Source organism: Phalangium opilio, unplaced genomic scaffold (assembly GCF_054372755.1).
Source record: "Phalangium opilio isolate 3A_F unplaced genomic scaffold, DU_Popi_V2 ptg000060l_1, whole genome shotgun sequence".
In the NCBI taxonomy this organism is placed as follows: Eukaryota; Metazoa; Arthropoda; class Arachnida; order Opiliones; family Phalangiidae; genus Phalangium; species Phalangium opilio.
In genome coordinates this window covers 1,494,527-1,507,216 of record NW_028324177.1, presented here as the reverse complement: position 1 = coordinate 1,507,216, position 12,690 = coordinate 1,494,527, and the positions used below count along the sequence as shown (strand labels likewise).

At 34.2% G+C, this 12,690-nt stretch overlaps 2 long non-coding RNA genes across 2 annotated transcripts; one reads left to right on the top strand and one right to left on the bottom strand.

Moving 5' to 3' along the window:
• Positions 1-313: 313 nt before the first annotated feature.
• Positions 314-990, bottom strand: LOC149666152 (uncharacterized). Its single transcript, XR_016368268.1, has 2 exons — positions 948-990; positions 314-889 (listed from the first exon to the last, which is right to left on the bottom strand). It is a non-coding gene; the product is annotated as an uncharacterized LOC149666152 (long non-coding RNA).
• A 3,328-nt stretch (positions 991-4,318) lies between these two features.
• Positions 4,319-4,995, top strand: LOC149666151 (uncharacterized). The gene is made up of 2 exons (XR_016368267.1): positions 4,319-4,361; positions 4,420-4,995. It is a non-coding gene; the product is annotated as an uncharacterized LOC149666151 (long non-coding RNA).
• Positions 4,996-12,690: the final 7,695 nt, after the last annotated feature.

Genomic DNA, 12,690 nt, shown 5'->3' with positions numbered 1-12,690 from the left:
AAGATCTTAGATCAGTGGCTTCTCTCTCGCTCGCAGTCCATGGTACTGAGAAAGGTATACTGAAGCTATTATAGTATCTAGCCGTTATACGAAGGTATTTACTACCCCTTCCCCCCCCGCAAACCAATTTTTTGAGATGTTTACCCCCAATAAACCCCCCCATCTGTGACGTAGGCAATATCTTTGAAAATATTCTTATTTTAATTAAAGAGGACCATTATAAAAAATGTACATTATACAAACTAGCAATTACGAAAACCGTTCTCCTTTATGATCAATTATTATGTATGCCAATAAGAAATCCATATTTAAATGCAATAAACTTAACTTTAATTTTTAAAATTTTACACTATTAGCATAAAATTTATACTGTCCTCGTTCTGGTATACGAAATCAGCGTATAAAAGGGTCTTTTCCAATGCGCACGGACGATGACGGGCTAACGTGTTTCTTTGGTGGTCATAGAGACAGGTGACACGTGTCTCACCTTCTATATCCATGGCCTTTGGACAATCCACGTCATTCAAATTTATGACTTCTTTATTTAAAATATTAAAAAGAAAGAAACATTTTTGATTACCCTTGCTATATATACGGTCTGCGAACCGGGTACCTAACATAAGACAGCGACGAAGATTATGATAAGGCGTTTCTCCTCGTCCAAATGAGATTCCGTGTAAATTTCTGGTGATGTAGCTATTGAGTCGTTGTGTAGACGAAGGTAGCGTAGATTGACTATAAGGCGGTAAAAATGTCCATGACACTATTCCTGGAAGTTTAGTAACAGTAGCACAACTTAGTTCTTTAACTATCAGATTACCTGCGAGGTTGCATTTTTCGTCCTTCCCGTGTAGATACTCAAAGTCAACTACTACAGATTTCATGTTATCTAGAAGATAGTTTCCTAAATGATGATTCTCCAAATGGTTGGAGTGCGGTTTATATACTTTTCAAAGTCCTTTCACTCAGTATATTAGCTATAGAATATAAATCACATGGGGGTGGCATACTGAAACACGTATGACAATAGCTCTTAAGAGGTCCAATCGTTGCCCCTAAATTGACAGTCGGTATAACAAAAGAACTGTGTTTTCGACAGAAGATTAAAAATGCAGAGACAACAATCTCTTTTTAATGTCAGGCGGTCAAACATTCTCCACAGAAGGTATATTGACAGATGTCTTAAAAGGGGATGTAAAGGTAAATAATGAGCCCTTGGCTAAATTTATTAGACAGATAATTATAGTTTTGTTGAAAATATGTACCCTTAAAGCATTAACGTCTAAAGTACCAAGAATGCGTACGAGGTCTTAGATAAATCTTCAAACGTTTCTTTGTGATATTGTGTATACTAGTTTTTAGCTAACGTTTCAAAAACTTTAACATAAGAATACGCCTACAGTCAAACCATTCAACAGTGAGAAAAAATAGGCATTTCAACGTTTCTTATTGCATTGTGTATTTTATTACAATTATGTATACTAGATTTAGCTAAGGTTTCAAAAACTGACATAAAAATACGCCTACAATCAAACCATACAATTCAACAAAAGGATTAATTATAACAAACGAGTTGATGCGTCATTCCATTAGTGGGTTTTACGACAGTAAACTTTGGTCTCTAAAGATGCATTGTTAAGAAAAAATTTCTTTAATCAATCAAATACTGACAGGTCTATTGAAGGAATATTAGGAGTAATAGATAATTCTTCAATCAAATATTGACTGTCTATTTTTTTTAAAAAAGGGGTGTAAGCCGGGGGGCAGGTATGTATTGGATAAACAAGATAATTATATAGTTGTTCAATCTAGCTATCCATAGGTCACTGGGTAGAGGTAAAGCTACCTAAAATGAGGGACTAAAGGGTGAAGAAGCCTGGGGAGATATAATCAGGGGGAGGGAGGGGGATATTTACGATAAAGAAGTTAATTACAGTTGTTAAATGTATCTAACCATAGATCAATCGGTAGTACGGTAGAATCACAACACCGTAAGTATAACAAAAGAAGAAAATATAATAGACAAATCACAAAAGCCGCTGATTTGTGTATTCGGTTAGTCTTGTGATTAATAAAAAAATCGTCAGTTTTCGGAATACTATGTAATATAATCTATATCTATATAAATCAAAGTCCTGACTGACTGACTGACTGACTGACTGACAGACTGACTGATAATCAACGCCCAGCCCAAACCGCTTGCCCTAGAAGGCTGAAAATTGGCAGGAACGTTACTCATAAGTAGTAGGCGCGTACTAAGAAAGATTTTTCCAATCCGCCACCATCTTAAAAAATGGCGCCCAGAAATGTAAGAAAATATTCTCTATGCAATAAAGTCCGCGCGTTTCAACCGATTTCACAAATATTTAGTACAATGGTTTCCTTTAACCTATAGACGGGCTGAAAGGTCTTTTGGGTTCGATTTGTTGCCATCTTTTTAAATGGCGGCCAAAAACTTAAAAACCCTTCTTTATGGAATAATGTCCGCGTGAAAAGTAATAAAAAATATCCCGATGGGCTGACGGACTGTGCCGAGTGCCTTCGCTCCTAGGGAGCTACAAAAATATTAGTCATCAGTAAAATGTACACATTCTTTATATCATTTTAGATGGAAGTTCTTATTACACGCGAGCGTCGCCGCGGGTAACGGCTAGTAAGGAACATATAGTTATTTATAAAATGAATTTCAGTTATAATAAAATACAAAAATATTTTTAATCTTTTTTTTTTTAAATTTTAATTTAAATTTTTAGTAATTTAATATTTTTTTTTTCTTAATTTAATTTTAAACTTTTTTTAAAATTTTTTTTAAGAAAATACTTTTCGAACATTTCTGTGGAGATTTTTGAAAATTTTTAAGTATTTTCGTGAGGAAAACATGGTGCGCAAGGTCAAGTCCGACTTCAAGTTGAAGTCGGTTATCCCTTCCTCTTCGGAGGGAGGGATAACACACTTGACCTTGCGCACCATGTTTTCCTCACGAAAATACTTAAAAATTTTCAAAAATCTCCACAGAAATGTTCGAAAAGTATTTTCTTAAAAAAAATTTTAAAAAAAGTTTAAAATTAAATTAAGAAAAAAAAAATATTAAATTACTAAAAATTTAAATTAAAATTTAAAAAAAAGATTAAAAATATTTTTGTATTTTATTATAACTGAAATTCATTTTATAAATAACTATATGTTCCTTATTATATTACATAGTATTCCGAAAACTGACGATTTTTTTATTAATCACAAGACTAACCGAATACACAAATCAGCGGCTTTTGTGATTTGTCTATTATATTTTCTTCTTTTGTTATACTTACGGTGTTGTGATTCTACCGTACTACCGATTGATCTATGGTTAGATACATTTAACAACTGTAATTAACTTCTTTATCGTAAATATCCCCCTCCCTCCCCCTGATTATATCTCCCCAGGCTTCTTCACCCTTTAGTCCCTCATTTTAGGTAGCTTTACCTCTACCCAGTGACCTATGGATAGCTAGATTGAACAACTATATAATTATCTTGTTTATCCAATACATACCTGCCCCCCGGCTTACACCCCTTTTTTAAAAAAAATAGACAGTCAATATTTGATTGAAGAATTATCTATTACTCCTAATATTCCTTCAATAGACCTGTCAGTATTTGATTGATTAAAGAAATTTTTTCTTAACAATGCATCTTTAGAGACCAAAGTTTACTGTCGTAAAACCCACTAATGGAATGACGCATCAACTCGTTTGTTATAATTAATCCTTTTGTTGAATTGTATGGTTTGATTGTAGGCGTATTTTTATGTCAGTTTTTGAAACCTTAGCTAAATCTAGTATACATAATTGTAATAAAATACACAATGCAATAAGAAACGTTGAAATGCCTATTTTTTCTCACTGTTGAATGGTTTGACTGTAGGCGTATTCTTATGTTAAAGTTTTTGAAACGTTAGCTAAAAACTAGTATACACAATATCACAAAGAAACGTTTGAAGATTTATCTAAGACCTCGTACGCATTCTTGGTACTTTAGACGTTAATGCTTTAAGGGTACATATTTTCAACAAAACTATAATTATCTGTCTAATAAATTTAGCCAAGGGCTCATTATTTACCTTTACATCCCCTTTTAAGACATCTGTCAATATACCTTCTGTGGAGAATGTTTGACCGCCTGACATTAAAAAGAGATTGTTGTCTCTGCATTTTTAATCTTCTGTCGAAAACACAGTTCTTTTGTTATACCGACTGTCAATTTAGGGGCAACGATTGGACCTCTTAAGAGCTATTGTCATACGTGTTTCAGTATGCCACCCCCTCCGTCATGTGATTTATATTCTATAGCTAATATACTGAGTGAAAGGACTTTGAAAAGTATATAAACCGCACTCCAACCATTTGGAGAATCATCATTTAGGAAACTATCTTCTAGATAACATGAAATCTGTAGTAGTTGACTTTGAGTATCTACACGGGAAGGACGAAAAATGCAACCTCGCAGGTAATCTGATAGTTAAAGAACTAAGTTGTGCTACTGTTACTAAACTTCCAGGAATAGTGTCATGGACATTTTTACCGCCTTATAGTCAATCTACGCTACCTTCGTCTACACAACGACTCAATAGCTACATCACCAGAAATTTACACGGAATCTCATTTGGACGAGGAGAAACGCCTTATCATAATCTTCGTCGCTGTCTTATGTTAGGTACCCGGTTCGCAGACCGTATATATAGCAAGGGTAATCAAAAATGTTTCTTTCTTTTTAATATTTTAAATAAAGAAGTCATAAATTTGAATGACGTGGATTGTCCAAAGGCCATGGATATAGAAGGTGAGACACGTGTCACCTGTCTCTATGACCACCAAAGAAACACGTTAGCCCGTCATCGTCCGTGCGCATTGGAAAAGACCCTTTTATACGCTGATTTCGTATACCAGAACGAGGACAGTATAAATTTTATGCTAATAGTGTAAAATTTTAAAAATTAAAGTTAAGTTTATTGCATTTAAATATGGATTTCTTATTGGCATACATAATAATTGATCATAAAGGAGAACGGTTTTCGTAATTGCTAGTTTGTATAATGTACATTTTTTATAATGGTCCTCTTTAATTAAAATAAGAATATTTTCAAAGATATTGCCTACGTCACAGATGGGGGGGTTTATTGGGGGTAAACATCTCAAAAAATTGGTTTGCGGGGGGGGGGAAGGGGTAGTAAATACCTTCGTATAACGGCTAGATACTATAATAGCTTCAGTATACCTTTCTCAGTACCATGGACTGCGAGCGAGAGAGAAGCCACTGATCTAAGATCTTTAAGTAATGCAAGGTTTTATTCTCTACCTGACAATGTATAAGGTCTATCATATAAAGGAACGTTTCCAGCATGGGAAACTCTATAAGAGCCGCTTGCCGAACGATAAACATACAATTCAGCATTGATTTCCATGGAAAATACGCTGAACCAGCAAACAAACCTTTCGATGTCAACGAAGAAAAAACAAAGGAATATAGGAAAATGATCAATTGAATTGGTAATTACTTTTAATTTCAAAACCACACATCCCAAAAATATTTGACTTAGCATTTTAAATTAAAAAATAGCTTAATGCCTTACACTAAATTTAATGATAGTTAATATCAACTTTCTTTTGGAGAAAGAAGAAGTTAATTTAGAATAAATCAAGTACTATCTTATTATGAGAGTCATAAAGAATGATAAACTATGGCATGTACTTCAAAATAAATTTTATACAACGCAAATTTAATTACCTTTGTATTAAGAAGTTAACTCTGCTTAATGGGCTAACTGCATAGATAATACAGTCGTGACGGGAGTATACTAACTTCTCCCTCCCCCTCCACTATGACATAGATGTGACAATCTTGGCTCAGATATTCTTTAGTGAAACTGACTTGTATTGTTACTTGATAATAGTATATAAATTTATACCGTAGTTACGCAGATTGGAGAAATTAGTTTATATTCTATCAATTTCATTTTAAAATCAGATCTTTTGCTTTTATAGCAAAATAAGAAGGAGGAGTAAATTTATTTTATATTATAATCTTTATTCATGAAAAGCTCTTTTGCTTTAAATTAGGGCCTACATCTATAACCTTATAGATATATGAAAGGAGGAAGTGACAGATGAATGGGAAATATTACGGAAGTTTTTCCTTTCTACTTAAATTCGTCAACTGAGAATCATATAAATTTGGATTGTATGTAAAGAATATCTATAATAAGCAATAAGAACCAGAAACGCACTATATGCAAGTAGCCACTGGCCTCCAAATACTTCGCTAACTAACCCTATTACAAAAGAACAGACCAAAACATAGTCTTCATTCTTGTCTTATTTACTTTATATTATGATCTTTATCTCTAACCCTACGTACACCGAATGTATTACAGCAAACTTACATACCATTGTAAAGAATACGAAAGGGGTTACCTTCCTTTTTACGAAAGGAAAAAAGTATTGAACTCCGTCCTTTCACACCTGCCGTAAGTATAACTAGCAAATTTAATTACTTGCAAAACTTAATGACGTAAGTAAAATTTTAAAAATAAATATTCAGATTTTTATCTTCTTTACGAAGATTGAAGAAATTATTGTAGAATAAATCAAACACTCAATCAAATGGTTTTTACTTTATTCATCTGCCGAAAATCAGGTTAATTTTAATTCCATGAAAATACTGTAAGGTGTAAACAATCAGGACAAACCAGAAATAAACTTAGTACAAGCACCCATTGCATGGTCCCCCAAATACGCCGCCTACCTAATCACGCGCATTACGGACATATCAAATATATTTTAGTGTGTAAAATTATATATATATTTGTATAGATTTTTGCCATTAATATTGTAAATATGTTAATTATAATTAGTTTTATTTCAATAAGAAAAAAATTTGCCACTTATAATTTTTTACTTTATATTATGGTCTTCACTATAAACGTACAAACCTACAAAATCATCCTTTGTTATAGTAGAGAGAACGTAAAAACTCGTCTCCCCGCTTTTAAAGTAGCCGCCACCTTTCTATGCCATCAGGGTAAACAAAATCCAAATGCTGTCCAAGTACCCATTGGTCCCAAAATACGCCGCCATCGTAATCACACTTTAATTACAATAAATCTAACTAAAACATATCAGGTCGTTGTCGATAAAGTCCGAATTTTCCCCTATTATTCCACCCCCCCTACGGATATCTTAAATAAATTTTAATTTGTAAAATTGTATTGTTTTTCATACAATATATGTTTTTTAATGTTTTTTGTTTATGTTAATCGTAATTAGTTTTATTACAATTAGAATTAAATTGTATATAATGTGAAATGGACATGGAAACCGACCGATAATCCTTACGATGAACATTTAAAACATTTCCCTAAATGAAACTTTATCAGAGGTGGGCCTACTAAAAACATACCCTTTACCATTGATGAAACAGAGACGTACACCAAAAATATAAAAATCAAGACCGAAGAAAAAACACCTGAAAAACCCCAAGAAAACACGGAAGAAATACATTGTATTAGTCAAAACTAAAGATCTCGAAAGATTAGTTTTGGAACTCTACGTTAGAAAACAACTTAGCGCCTTGTATATTAAAGAAAAACTTGATGCCTTACGTAAGATTTAAAAATAATATTAAAATAAAGACGTGTCCCACTGCATTTGCGTCTACTTTGATGGAACTTTCTCCCCTCGATTAAAGAATTTGTTAAGGGAAATTCTAGAAAATGGTCGTTTAACAAAAGAAGACTTCAAAACTTGTCAAGTTCGACATGCGGACTATAACGTATTATGTATATAATACAAAGAACAAAAAGAAAGAGCGACAAATCATTCATGAGACAGTTTGGACGAGATTGCTTGAAAAATGACGTCATTGTTACAAACATGTTGAAGCGCGCCCGTAAAGATTAACTTAATCCTTTTGTTAACAAATACTCTTTGTAATCTCTTTTGTATTTTTAAAAAATAAATGTGTCACCTTTTTCTTTTAATACTGTTTTCTTTTATTTCGTATATTAAGGAATTTGAGGGGGAAGGTAAAAAAGGGGGTAGTAAATTTAGGGGGATATAACTCAGACAATCCTATCATCATATTCATTCAGCATCATGAACTCCGAGCTGCAAAGATATCATTCTTTTTACTCCTGGCCACAAGATGAAAACTATAAAAAAACTTTAAGCAGAGCGGGGTTTTATTCGTTACATACCGATGATCTAGTACAGACTGTTAAAAAAGTCTTTGCGCGTTGCGTTTTTCGCACATATTTTACTATATTTCAAAAACTATTCAAGCTAGCGCTCTGGAATAAAGTGCGTTATAAAAGTTTTGCATTTCTCTTTCATATTTTACCCGTTCCAAAGTTGTCCTTTGCATACTTATACCGGAAACCGGAAATGTCAAAATTATCAACTTTGAAAATATTGGATTCTCGAGGATATAAATGCGATTTTCGGATTCCTTGGGGTCGATTCATATTTGAAAAGTGTTCACCAAATGCAATTCGGATGAATAGGTCACGAGTAATCAGCCTTTATTCAAATTCTGGCAAACTTGGTTAGAGTGGCGATAATTCATAATCGAGTATCGAATCTTTGTCGTAATAATGCTTGTTAGATGTTATGACACTTTATGCATATATATATGATTGGTCTTTTGGCGCAATACTTTGAAACAAATCAGACGTTCATTAAAGGGATGGTGAAGTGGAAAATAAAGTAATTTTTTTATTGATTCTTTTATTAGAATTTAGACCAATCTACTACGTGAAACATCCAGGAAATAACACCGAACGATTTTTAAACGACAATTAGTTTGAAATTTCATGGATAATTTTAAATAGGGATCTCCGACCAATCGCGTAGCGCCCCGCCTTTTTATCCACAATTTTCTCTTGGCACGCTCCGTGTTGAATCAATTTATCGCGAAATTTGAAAAAATTTGCACGATGTGACAATTGTGGCGCGAGACATGGAGTGTGCCACGAGAATTTTGTTAACGAAAAGGCACGGCGTTACGGGATTGGTCGGAGTTAATTTTTTGAAATTATTCTTAAAATCTTAACCTAATTTGAATATTAAAATTAATGGGAGGTATTTCCTGAATTTTTCATTATGCATACTGGTCTCATGATTAGTAGAAGAATCAATAAAAAATCGCTTTATTTTCCACTTCCCACTCCCTTTAAGAGAAAACTCGCGTCTTTTGAAGAGGAGAAGCGGTTTGAAAATATTGTTATTTGGGCCATGAGCCCGTGATATCATAATATTTAGAACTCATATTAATTACGTCTAGGTCTTAAGCCCGATTCATTGCAGCCTAGAGAATATCTCATTCATGATGGCATATGCGCTTCACGAGATCCCTTCAAATTGACATATTCGACTATTCCATATAAGAAACAACTTCAGAGGAGAGGAGGTTGACTATAGCCTCCCGCGTTTAGCGCAAATGTGAGGCCAGGGATATATTTAATTTTAGAAGTGGGAATAGAGATTAGAGTAATCTAGGAGCGCGTCAAATTCCCGGACCCCCTTCCACGGAAAGGAGGGGAATGAAAGAAGAGGCGTGTCAAAGCGACAAAGGTAAAAAGGAATAACGTATTTTTTGCCGATCCCGTCAGTAACGTCAGCAAAACGTAGTTTAATTGAGCAATACGAAAATTTAAACTTTTCATCACGCGTTAGAGGGAGGGCTCTATACTGGGCTATGAGTCGGACTGAATTAAACACTAACCGTTCTCGAATCCTGCTTCTAAAATTAAATCTATCTCTATTGAGGCTTAATAATAAAGCCGACCACAACCAAAGCATGGGCAAAGGTGTATTTCACAACTGACGTTCAAAGCTACCGTTGGAAAAACCTAAAAATTAAATGAAAAAAAAATGAATGCAGGTAACAATGATCACAACTGAAAATAACAGCTAACAGCTAAAACGAACCCGAACGGTAAACACTTGAAGTTGGTCTCTGCGCTGCTGGTCTGCTACTCCTTCCGTTTATTTTCTATGGCAAAAATACTAACTTTGGGAGGTATTGGGATATTAGGCCATTTTGTGTTTTAAGACTTTTATTGTGTAGGAAAGAAAACTCTCCTTTTTAAAGAAATTTTGGATAACTATTAATATCATTATTGATAACTAGTTAAAAGTTGAAAAATATTTATAAAATTTGGAGGAAAATTTTCAAATAACAAGACTTCCTTCGAGTTTCAAATTGAAGAATGCTCGTGTGGTTTCTTGAACTATTTTATACAAACAAGACAGTCACTTTCAGCTTGAATTGTTGCTTGATATTTTATTGGACATCCTCTAGCCCTTAAAGGGAGAATGAAGAGGACAATAAAGTGATTTTTTTATCGATTCTTCTTCTAATTATAAGACCATTTTGCATAGTGAAACATCCAGGAAATACCGTCTTCGTTCTTGAACTATCTATTACAAACAAGACTGTTATTTTCAGTTTCAATTTAAGCTTAATATTTGGCTTAACCTCCCTCAGCACTTAAACACAGTTTTAATCTTTTATTAAATGACAGACATAAACGCTAAATCGGGTTCAAGTCGGGCCAATCCAAAGCTTCAATTCCTTTGTTCTCCAGAAATCTTGCAACGAGTCGGGACGTATGGGTTGGGCAATTGTCCTGTTGAGCCTGAAACCATACACTAAAACAATGTTTTAAGTTAGTCAAGAATAACTATCAGGTTATTAATATTAATACCGGGCACGACGTGGGCTGGTTAGTCATACGGAGAAAAAAATACCAGCGAACAGTTCGCATCTCTATTTTTAATATTACAATGCTTTACCTCCTAATTTCATTAGAGTTTATGTCTGTCTTTTAGAATACGATTGAGAATGTGTTTAATGGGAGTGTGAAATAAAAATCAAGTAATTTTTTATCGATTCTTCTACTAATTATAAGACCATTCTGCATAGTGAAACATCCAGAAAATATCTCCGAATGGTTTTGAAATTCCAATTAGGTTCAGATTTTACGGAAAATTTGAAATAATGACCTTCCGACTCATCGCGTAACGCCCTGCCTTCCTATTGACAAAATTCACGTGGCACGCTCCATGCCGAATGAAATTTATCGCGAGATTTAATAAAAGTTGCTTGCCATGTGACTATCGTGGCGCGAGATATAGAGTGTGCAACGGAAATTTTGTTAACAGGAAGGCAGGGCGTTAAGCTATTAGTCAGTGGTGCTTATTTCAAATTATCTTTAACATCTGAATCTAATTTGAATTTTAAAATCATTCGGAGACTGCATTTCCTGAATGTTTCACTGTGCCACTGTGCATATAATGGTCTCATAATAAGAAAAATCGATCAAAAAATCACTTTATTTTTCCTCTTCATCCTTCCTTTAACGACTAGGGGATGTCCAATAAAAGCAACAATTAAAACTGAAAGTGACTGTCTTTTTTGTAAAAAATAGTTTAATAAAGCACACGAACATTCTTCAATTTGAAACTCAAAGGAAGTCTTGTTATTTAAAAATTTTCGTCCAAATTTTATAAATAAATTTGAACTTTTAACTAAATATTAAAATTTATCCAAAGTTTCTTTAAACAGGGTCGTTTTTCTTTCCTACACAATAAAAGTCTTAAAAAGTTAAAACACAAATGGCCTAATATCCCAATACCTCCCAAAGTTAGTTGTTTAGCCATAGAAAATAAACGAAAGGAGTAACAGACCAGCAGCGCAGAGACACCAACTTCAAGTGTTTACCGTTCGGGTTCGTTTTAGCTGTTAGCTGTTATTTTCAGTTGTGATCATTGTTACCGGCATTCATTTTTTTTTCATTTAATTTTTAGGCTTTTCCATTTGAACGTCAGTTGTGAAATACGCCTTTGCCCATGCTTTGGTTGCGGTCGGCTTTATTATTAGGCCTCAACAGAGATAGATTCAATTTTAGAGGTAGGAATAGAGAACGGTTAGCGTTTAATTCAGTCCGACTCATAGCCCAGTATAGAGCCCCTCCATCCAACACGTAATAAAAAGTTTAAAATTTCAGACTGGCTCACTTAAACTAGGTTTTTATGACGTTGCTTACTGGGACGGCAAAAAATACGTAATTCCCTTTTACCTTTGTCGCTATCACCAGCCTCTTCTTTCATATCCCACCGTCCCGAGGAAAGGGGTCCGGGACTTTGAAGCGCGCCCAGATTACTCTGTTCCCTATTTCTGCTTCTAAAATAAAAAAAATCTTTCAATGGCCTCACATTTGCGCAAAACGCGGAAGGCTAAGGGCAACCCCAGGCTCCGTTTAGCGAAGCTCAATCGCGTAGCGAACGTTCCTAGCATAGAAGCCATCTCCTCTGAAGTTGTTTCTTATATGGAATAGTCGATTATGTTAATTTGAAGGGATCTCGTGAAGCGCATATGCCATCATGAATGAGATTTTCACTAGGCTGCAATGAATCGGGCTGAAGACCTAGACGTAATTAATATGAGTTCTAAATATTATGATATCATGGCCCAAATAACAATATTTTCAAACCGCTTCTCCTCTTCAAAAGAGGCGAGTTTTCTCTTAAAGGGAGTGGGAAGTGGAAAATATCGATTCTTCTACTAATTATAAGACCAGTCTGCACAATGAAAAATTTAGGAAATACCTCCCATTGATTTTAATATTCAAATTAGGCTATGATTTTAAGA